The following is an 8,975-nucleotide window of genomic DNA, read 5'->3' as shown; positions in this document are numbered from 1 at the left end:
ATTAATCATCATCATCATCTGGCACCTGCACGTCACATCTTTGGGAAAACGTCGAACAAACACAACAATTTCACTGATTCACACATATTAGCCTGTTATTATTATAATAGCCTAATTTCATAACTGCTTGAGAGCAGGAAATGCAAGCTAGCTACAAATGGTTTGTGTATCCATTGTCGTAAATTACTCACTGGAAATCAGCCTACAAACAAATGGGCTTATTGAAAAATATGAAATTGTATGATTTCATCCTAATATGCAATGCTGTAGCATACATAAATTACAAGGAGGGGAATTCTGCAGCAAAACATGTTGGCAGTCTCCTTATATACATTATATTCCAAAATGAGGTGTCCTGGTTTTCAGACGAGATCATGTTTCATGAGCTACCATAACATTGGTTGAACCACAACATTGCAGAAGAAAATGAGCTATCAACCATAAATCCAAGTGTCAAGGTTATTACAAACGCTATTAATCGTAGGCACGACGTGTGTGTTCGCACAGAAATGGGACCTCTTTACATTGAAATGTCTGCGCCAGTCAAAATACTGCAGATTCATTTCTTCGTCTGAATGTAACAGTGTGAGTTGGTTAGCTTGCTCTTTGGGGGAGAGGAAATTATCCACATGTATAAAGTCATCTCTAGGCACAGAGTTCTCATTGGCCTAAGAACAATTGGCTCAGATCCAGCAGCTAGTGGGTTGTACAGCTTTTCAGTGATGTAATTTGTGAATTGAGTTCTCAAATGACAGATAGAATTTACAACTGGAAATTGTATTCAGGAAGTATTGATCATTGATGTGTTCTCTAAAGGTTTTTCCATAGGTGTGTATATCGATGTGTTTGACCAATTCATTGCTCACCCTGGCATGGTCAGGGTTCCAGTTGCTCACAATCCAGCAGACCAATTTAGTTTTAATTGGCAATAAGAAAGCTCCCCCCTCCTCTTGGCTGAATATAACTGACCCATAAGGCACTTCAATATCTGCATCTTGCCTATAATTCAAAGTCAAATTGAAAATATTTCCAAGACCTGGCTTTTAATAAGTGTGGGACGGGGACTCTAGATTCCTCCACACCCATTTTTGGAAAGGTGGGCACTGCTGCAATGGTGGTAGATTTGATAAATCACTTTTTGTGTTTCTGTGATGGATGATGACCCCATTTGACTTATTGTATAGGTCTCAGTCAGCTGTTAAAAAAACAGCCATCAATATTGAACAGGGTGCTGCATGTGTCCAAATCATAGGAATGACCAGAAGGCCACAGCCTTTTTAAAACTATGGTCTTATTATTAACCTCCTTTGTAATATCGCCAAGACGTTCTTCTTTCTGAATTTGTCATTTTTATGATTCAATTGGTCTTGCAAGCCAGTTACTTGGTGGTTTAATAATGTAACAAGGCAGTAAATGTATTAGTTTTGTTTCAGTATGTATATTTTATCAGGTGATTATGCATTGTTTACCTTATAGCCTTTATATCACAAAAATCGGACACTATCTGATCACAGATGTCCAACATAGGAACATGTCCATTTATTTTAGCTTACATAGCAAGATCACAATCGATGCTTGGGAAAAGATTATCAAATAGCCTAAGAAGCTGTAGGTTGATCATGATTGAGTAATAACCTATAAACCAACTAATTTCATACATTACTAACAAATGAGAAGATATGCTGGTCAGAGAAACTCAGAGGATAATCAAATCATATAGGCTGCTGATTCATTATACAGTACTACTGTAGCTTTTACATTTAAAAGGGCAATTTACAAACCTTGCGCATCCCATTCATTCAACATTTATTCATCGCATTTGAGGAGGAAAGCGCACTGTGAATTAGGCTTCCCATTTGATGTTGACCAATCGAGCATAACGATTTGCAAACGAAATCATGTTATTTTAATAACAAAGATGGTAGATAAATAAGAGAGTTTACTCGAACCGTTTACCATTAAAAAATGGTCAAGGTTCCTGTCTGTGTAGGTGGGCATGTCCTCTCTTACACGAGTCTGCTTTCCCCATGTGAGCATGCCTTTCCTGTGTGAGATGATTCCTCCATAATATCTGTCACACTCATGGGAGAGAGGGAACAGCTGTTTCTGGTCTAGTTATTGTTCCCTCCCATTCGCCCCACAAGCCCGCCCGACCAGAAAAAAATTGCCAGTGAGATGTCTTGCACTGGGACACCCCCTGGGGCAGTAAGTAGACCAGAATGGCCCTCCCCGATCAGATAAGGTTAGGGAGAGTGGTGTCTCGCTTCGTTATGATCTAAAAGGCGATCTGCATTCATACTCTGAGAGGCTTTGTGGATATGGGCCCTGGTCTATAGACTCCCGTCTAGCTCTATTAAGAGTTCAAGTTAATGAACTGTGGTGAGATTTTACCCCGTTTTGATGAACTTGTAGTTTCCAAGTACAGACTCTGGAGGGCAGTAAAATACAAGTAATGTCTTTGCATTGATGTCTGCAGATGGCGTGAGGTAGCATTAAACCAGTCACAGCACTGTCATGGAAGCCCAAGATTAAGCTCTGAATAGGAAGCCACTATAATATATACGTCTCAGTTGTCTAGGCTAGTAAATACAGGTATGTCTCAGACTCACAGACATTCTTATAAACTGTTTTTACACATTAAGTGTCTCTGTGTTGGAAACCAATTATTGTCTTATTTTATGTAATGGTTATGGACCAACTAGTAGTTTTAATTTCTGCGAAATCCCCCTTGAAGATCAGCATGGCTTTGACATTTGAGAGGTTTTTGGTTGAATGGGAAAGCAGTGGTCTATATAGCAGCATGTCCTTGTAGCCACTCTGAGATCCCTCTCTCTCTCTCTCTCTCTCTCTCTCTCTCTCTCTCTCTCTCTCTCTCTCTCTCTCTCTCTCTCTCTCTCTCTCTCTCTCTCTCTCTCTCTCTCTCTCTCTCTCTCTCTCTCTCTCTCTCTCTCTCTCTCTCTCTCTCTCTCTCTCTCTCTCTCTCTCTCTCTCTCTCTCTCTCTCTCTCTCTCTCTCTCTCTCTCTCTCTCTCTCTCTCTCTCTCTCTCTCTCTCGCCCTCTCTCCCTGCTCTCCTGATTAACCTGTGGGCCCTGCTGTGCCCAGTGTCAGCCAGTTGCATCCTCAGACAGAGCAATTTATTTTCGCAGGGATTTTTTTTTCTACTTCAAAATGGAATCCATTGAAGCCTACAGAGAGATCAGATAACTCTTAAGCACTCATATGTAGGCTCGACTGTGCATCTAATTTAGATATAGGATTTACAAAAGCAAAGTGCATGGTCTTTTCTCCCACCACAGAATGGAGCTCTGTTTGCATTACACAAACAACTAGTGCACCTCCTTAGCATTTGATCTAAATCGTCAAGGAACATTACTGTAGCAACGAGTGGAGGGAGCAGGGTAAAGGGGTCCATTTAGATAGGGGCTGCAGGTGGCTATTTCCTCTTTGTGTAAGACCAGATGCTCATATGTTTAGAATAAAATAGGACTGACCTTAGAGGAAAACAGGGAAAACATTCTGTCCTTGTAATACATTTGATTTTGTATGTCAATGAGTACACATAGTATTATTGCTTTGTTTATTTTGTGGGAGAATGCTACAACCTTGTGCAATGTGATATGCCATCTGTATGGAGATGCCTTTTTTTGTTGCATTTTCAGCAGGAGAGTATAATACTATTTAGTTCACACAGTATGACTATACTTCAGCAAATGTGAGATACCACATTTTCTCTGCCTTAAAAGTAGAATTTAATAGAATTCCAGAAATAGATGTGACCTTATGTGGCACTGAGCACCTACAGGTTGCGGTGAATTGGACTACAATTAGAAGTGTACTCATTCAAGTTGGTCTCACCCTGCACCCGTGTAGCATACACTTCACTATTGTACCATGGCAACAGTCCGGATGACAGGGAACTATTTTCACCACTTCCCAAAATGCAGTTAGTTGCCTGTTATAATTCATATTCTACATGTACTATGTTGATTGTAATGACAGGATACAGTTGAAGGACAGACTAGACTACATGCTGCACACACGTTTACATGAAGAAAGCTGAAAATGCGGTCAAGAATGTTCTTTGAGATTTTTTGTCAACCTTCTGTTAAAAGTGTGTCTAGACCAGCGAAGTGGTTTGTCAATGAGAAGCCCTGTCCCCCCCCCCCACACCGAAGAAGGGACAGGAGTTTTCCAATCTAACTGTATACTTCAAAGGCATCCTCTCCTCTCTTATGTAATAGCTACTTCAAACAATTGAACTTAAGATATTGTCACTAATAATTATTCTAAATGCATATATTGCTTTGTTGATGCAGCAGAACAAACAAAATACACATTTGTTGTATGTAATTGTAATTATACACAAGCAAAAAACTACACGATGACGGACAGTGGTGTCTGAGCTGTAGGGAATAGGTCTTTCATAGGACAGGGCGCAAGCTGTGGCCAAAGATGGACTCTGATGGTATAAGATCGTTCCAGCCGTGTGTCCTACCCAGGACGAAGAAGACTAAGTGGGTAAGTAACATTATTTTCTTCAGCAATACGGTTTGGTAACACTTTATTTGGATAGGCCATCTGTAGATGCTCTACAGACTATCTACAGTAACATTTCAACTAACTATCTACTAACCCTTACCCTAACCCTAGACCTAATCTTAAGTCTTAGCCTTACCCTTATTCAAAACCTAACCCTAACCGTAACCTTAGCAAGCAGTTGCTTATCAACAGATAGTTTGTTGATAGTATGACCATCTGTAGAGCATCTACACATGGACCATCCAGACTATCCAAACAAAGTGTGACCTACGGTTTTAACCAGGTGTTGCCATGACATATCAGAGATGTCATCAGGTTGTCACCTGTGTTATGGTCTGATGACCAGGGCCCATTCAGATCCAGTAGGACTGAGACAGGGGTTGCAGAGAAAGGTGATTCCACAAATCCACACAACCTTTCAAAAGTGTTGACAACCCTGGTGGTGATCTTCTTCCGATTCCTTGAAAGGAAGAGAGTGAAAGTGTTCCTATGACTGCTCTGTTGTAGGTAGTGGAATGTAGGAGGAAGATACGTTATTCAGGACAAGCAACCATTTATTGCAGTAAAACCTCCCACAGAGAAGGAGCTTTCGAATCATTATGCAAAGAAATTGGGGTCACCAACGCTGCCACTTGGTTACTGTGGGCAAAGCTGCTGTTCGATGTCTTCATTTGTTTGCTTTCTTGTGTAACAGCAGAAACATGTTCATGGGGCATGTTTCACAGCTCTGTTCAGAATTGTACTCAAATAGCCCTGTAGTCTTTTAACAGCTTGTGTTACATTACCTCATTACACGGTTTGTCCCTCTTCTTATTTAGTCTGGAGAGTTAGGTCACAAATGCTAATGTGTGTCGTCTTATTGTCATGAAAGACATTGATCCAATTGATATGTAACAGTAAAACATGCAGAAAAAAGCAATGAGCCCATTTGTTCAATTAGTAGTTCAACACTTTTGGATTGACTATTATGGGTTATTTATTTTCTGGAGTATTGGGTGTGTGAAAATGTTGTAGCACTTTTATCGAAGCTTAAGAGTCTCATGAGTAAGGCTCTTGTGTCATCTAGTCTTTTTTCTGTCCCCATCAGGAAGAAAAAATGAACAATGCCGATTTGCTTACTTGACATTTGGCTCTCTAACAGGTATAATAGAACATCCTGAAAGGCCTTGTAAGTAGCAATTCTGCCTGTCCAAACTATCATTTGTAACGAGATACATCTCCTAGCCTGTTAGGTGTTAAGCAGAGAAGGAAATGAAACATGATAAAGACAGGAAAATAACAGAGTAGTGCTGGTGTGAGAGCACAACACGTACCTTCACAGTAATGTCTCTCTGGGATGCTCTCTTAGATTGAACACTGCTATATCATCCTATGGGTAGCATTAATTCAGGCCTGAATGTTGGAAATCATCATGTTTTTTATTTGGTCTTTGCTGTCTGAGTGAATGCAGATCGTGATTGCATGTTCTGGTTATGAATAAATGGTTGACCTTAATTTCTTGTTAACATCTAGCTTAACAAGTATGACAGTGTAGAAGTGTTTTATCCAGTATTCCTATTAATCCAGCTTTGACCAGCATTTAAATGCCCCACTAATGATAGATATAACAAGCTATTAAAATTCAGACATTTCAGTTTTGTCTCTGTAAAAGTGAATTCCTCTTGATTGAAACGGGTCTTACTAATTATGCAGAAGCCAACTGGACATTGTGTATGATGGCAGTTCAGTTGACCACATGAAGGGTAGAACAGAGGGGGTGGGTGTAGGGGGAGAGATCTTCAGCTGTCCAAGTCTTCTGCTGTAGTTGGAGAGGTTTGGAGGGTCGTGTACACAGCAGCCACTCTCATGCAGTAGTTGGAGATGTTTGGGGTGTGAACACAGTAGCCAATACTCCTTTCAGGGGTATATAGGCAACTACACCAGCAGTCTCTATTGAGACCAACATGTTCAGTGAGGGTGGGAAGACATTTTTATTTCTATGTATTTTTCTCTCCTGGGTGAGGTGCCCATCTATCATGCAGCAGAAGTGCTGGGTGAATTCACAAAGGGATTGTATTGCCCACAGCAGGGGCCTTGGTTTGGCGCTTATCTTTTCATTACCTGACAGGAGAAAAAGCCCCATGGTCCCAGATATAACCCTTGTATCACCCCTCAACAAACACTCCATCCTCTGGGGGACAGCTGGTGTTCAACAAGTGGCAAGGTGGAGCCTCACCTGACAGTGTATAGCCTAGCACTGTGATGCTCACCTGTGATCTGCCCTGATCCAGTCACATGGGTGGAAATGCGTTTGTGAAAGGTGGCCATACTAAAGGATCATAATAACCTGAAGATGGCATGGCGGTCCTGCTGGGATCTGACTGATGCAAATGTCATTATATAAATGTCATGACAGTGTCCTGTTCTCACCCATGCATTCACAAGATGTGTTCATATGGACTATCTTTTGTGAGCATTTGTGATTTATAAATATCAGAAAACATAAAGTGTAGGTCTGTAGTTAGTGCAACTTTTGCGTAATTATTGTCCGTGTCTTTATTTTCAGCCGGAACAGGACCTTGTCCATGTTCTTGTGGCATCCTGGATCTGGTGCTGGTAACATTGGCTGTCAGTCTCTCAGCATGTCATTGTCATTCCTGAGGGCTCAGCTGGGAGATCCCCTTGACTGGCCATCTGGATGCCTAAAAACATGTTCTGTCCACAGATAGATTGACAGATATCCTTATTTTTCCTTAGCCGCAACCTGGTTATATGGAGCTGTACATGTCCTTGTTTTCACTGGGAACATATTTGTATTGAAATAAAACAGGAGTCGCTGACAAAAATATTTTTGGGGTGAAAGGGTGTATGAAATGGATACTTTGTAAATGGCTGACTGCCAGTCAGAAAGTGTAACTGACATATTGGTTTTGTCATTGAAATGTATCAACATCCAAAAGGAGAGAAGGATTGTAAAAAAAAAAATCTGAATTTATAGTGTGGTCGAGGTTTGGCACATATACAGTAGAAGAGAATAGTCTGAAATAGCACCTGGTGGATTCATTCTGACTTAGTGTTTAGTTTTGTCACTAACTCAATGATAAACATTTATCTAGGAATATGATGAAAAGATGAGGAATTAAACTATTATGTTTGTGCCATGGTGAAAGCACAAGTCAATAACGAGGAGGCAGAAAGGTAAGTTTGGCTATTTACTTCATGGTGCTGGCAATGACTGACCTTCCACACCTATGGGGCGTGCACGCTATACTGTATATGGAAGTGTCTGTGCACGCTCCTTAACGTACCTACAACCCAACAAGCTCTCACGATCTCACGTCAGAATTAGACGTTCATCCATGTTCCTCAACCAACAAACTTCAAAGTTGTTCCAAACATACAATTTTGAGGGTGGTTAAGATTGATTTTAGGGATTAACTCCACATTTTTAAGAATCTTTTTTTAAAGGATGCTCTTAAGGATCCGCCCCTTTTTTTCAATATTCGCCTAAAATGACATCTAACTGCCTGTAGCTCAGGACCTGAAGCAATGATATGCATATTCTTGATACTATTTCGAAGGAAACACTTTGAAGTTTGTGGAAATGTGAAAGGAATGTAGGAGAATATAACACATTAGATCTGGTAAAAGATAATGCAAAGAAAAAACCATGGGCTTTTTGTATTTTTGTTGTACCATCATGTTTGAAATGCAAGACAAAGGCCATAATGTATTATTCCAGCCCAGGTGCAGTTTAGATTTTGGCCACTAGATAACTGTGCACTCTCCTCAAATAATAGCATGGTTTTCTTTCACTGTAATAGCTACTGTAAATTGGACAGTAAAGTTAGATTAACAAGAATTTAAGCTTTCTGCCAATATCAGATATGTCTATGTCCTAGAAAATGTTCTTCTTAATTACAACCTCATATTAATCGCATTAGCCTACGTTACCTCAACCGTCCCGTTTCGGACCCACCAATCCTGTAATTAAGGTTAGGGTTAAGTTTAGGCATTAACTCCGAAGGGTTAAGGTTTGGATAGCCTTAAAACCAAAATCTCCAAAACAACTTTTTAGCACTGGATTCAAACATGCAACCGTCAGCACCAGAGGCAAATGCCTTCCCCATCCTCAACACCCCAGCATAACCGAAACCTACTTGAAGGTAACAGCGCTCACTGCTGCCCCTAGTGGCTGGTTTCAACGGCATCTCCAAACATTCCTTAGACATGGATGGATGTAGAATACTGACTTGTGTCACGGGTGACCTGGCTTCATCATCACTATACCCAATACACAAAATAAACAGGGTCATATTTTACTGTGGAATCAAATATACTGTATGTATTAGTCCCAGAGGTAATCTCTAATTTTAACAGTCATTTTAGCAGTCATTTCTGCTCTCCTTTAGGATATAGCTAGGCTATGTATACTTAGGTGGCTACAATGCACATA

The 8,975-nt window shown here is 40.5% G+C and overlaps 1 pseudogene; it reads right to left on the bottom strand.

Moving 5' to 3' along the window:
- Position 1: 1 nt before the first annotated feature.
- Positions 2-8,730, bottom strand: LOC139415402 (4-galactosyl-N-acetylglucosaminide 3-alpha-L-fucosyltransferase 9-like; annotated as a pseudogene).
- Positions 8,731-8,975: the final 245 nt, after the last annotated feature.

The sequence above is a fragment of the Oncorhynchus clarkii genome, chromosome 8, assembly GCF_045791955.1.
Source record: "Oncorhynchus clarkii lewisi isolate Uvic-CL-2024 chromosome 8, UVic_Ocla_1.0, whole genome shotgun sequence".
NCBI lineage: Eukaryota > Metazoa > Chordata > Actinopteri > Salmoniformes > Salmonidae > Oncorhynchus > Oncorhynchus clarkii.
The sequence above is the reverse complement of the archived record's forward strand: the minus strand, read 5'-3'. Positions and strand labels throughout refer to the sequence as shown.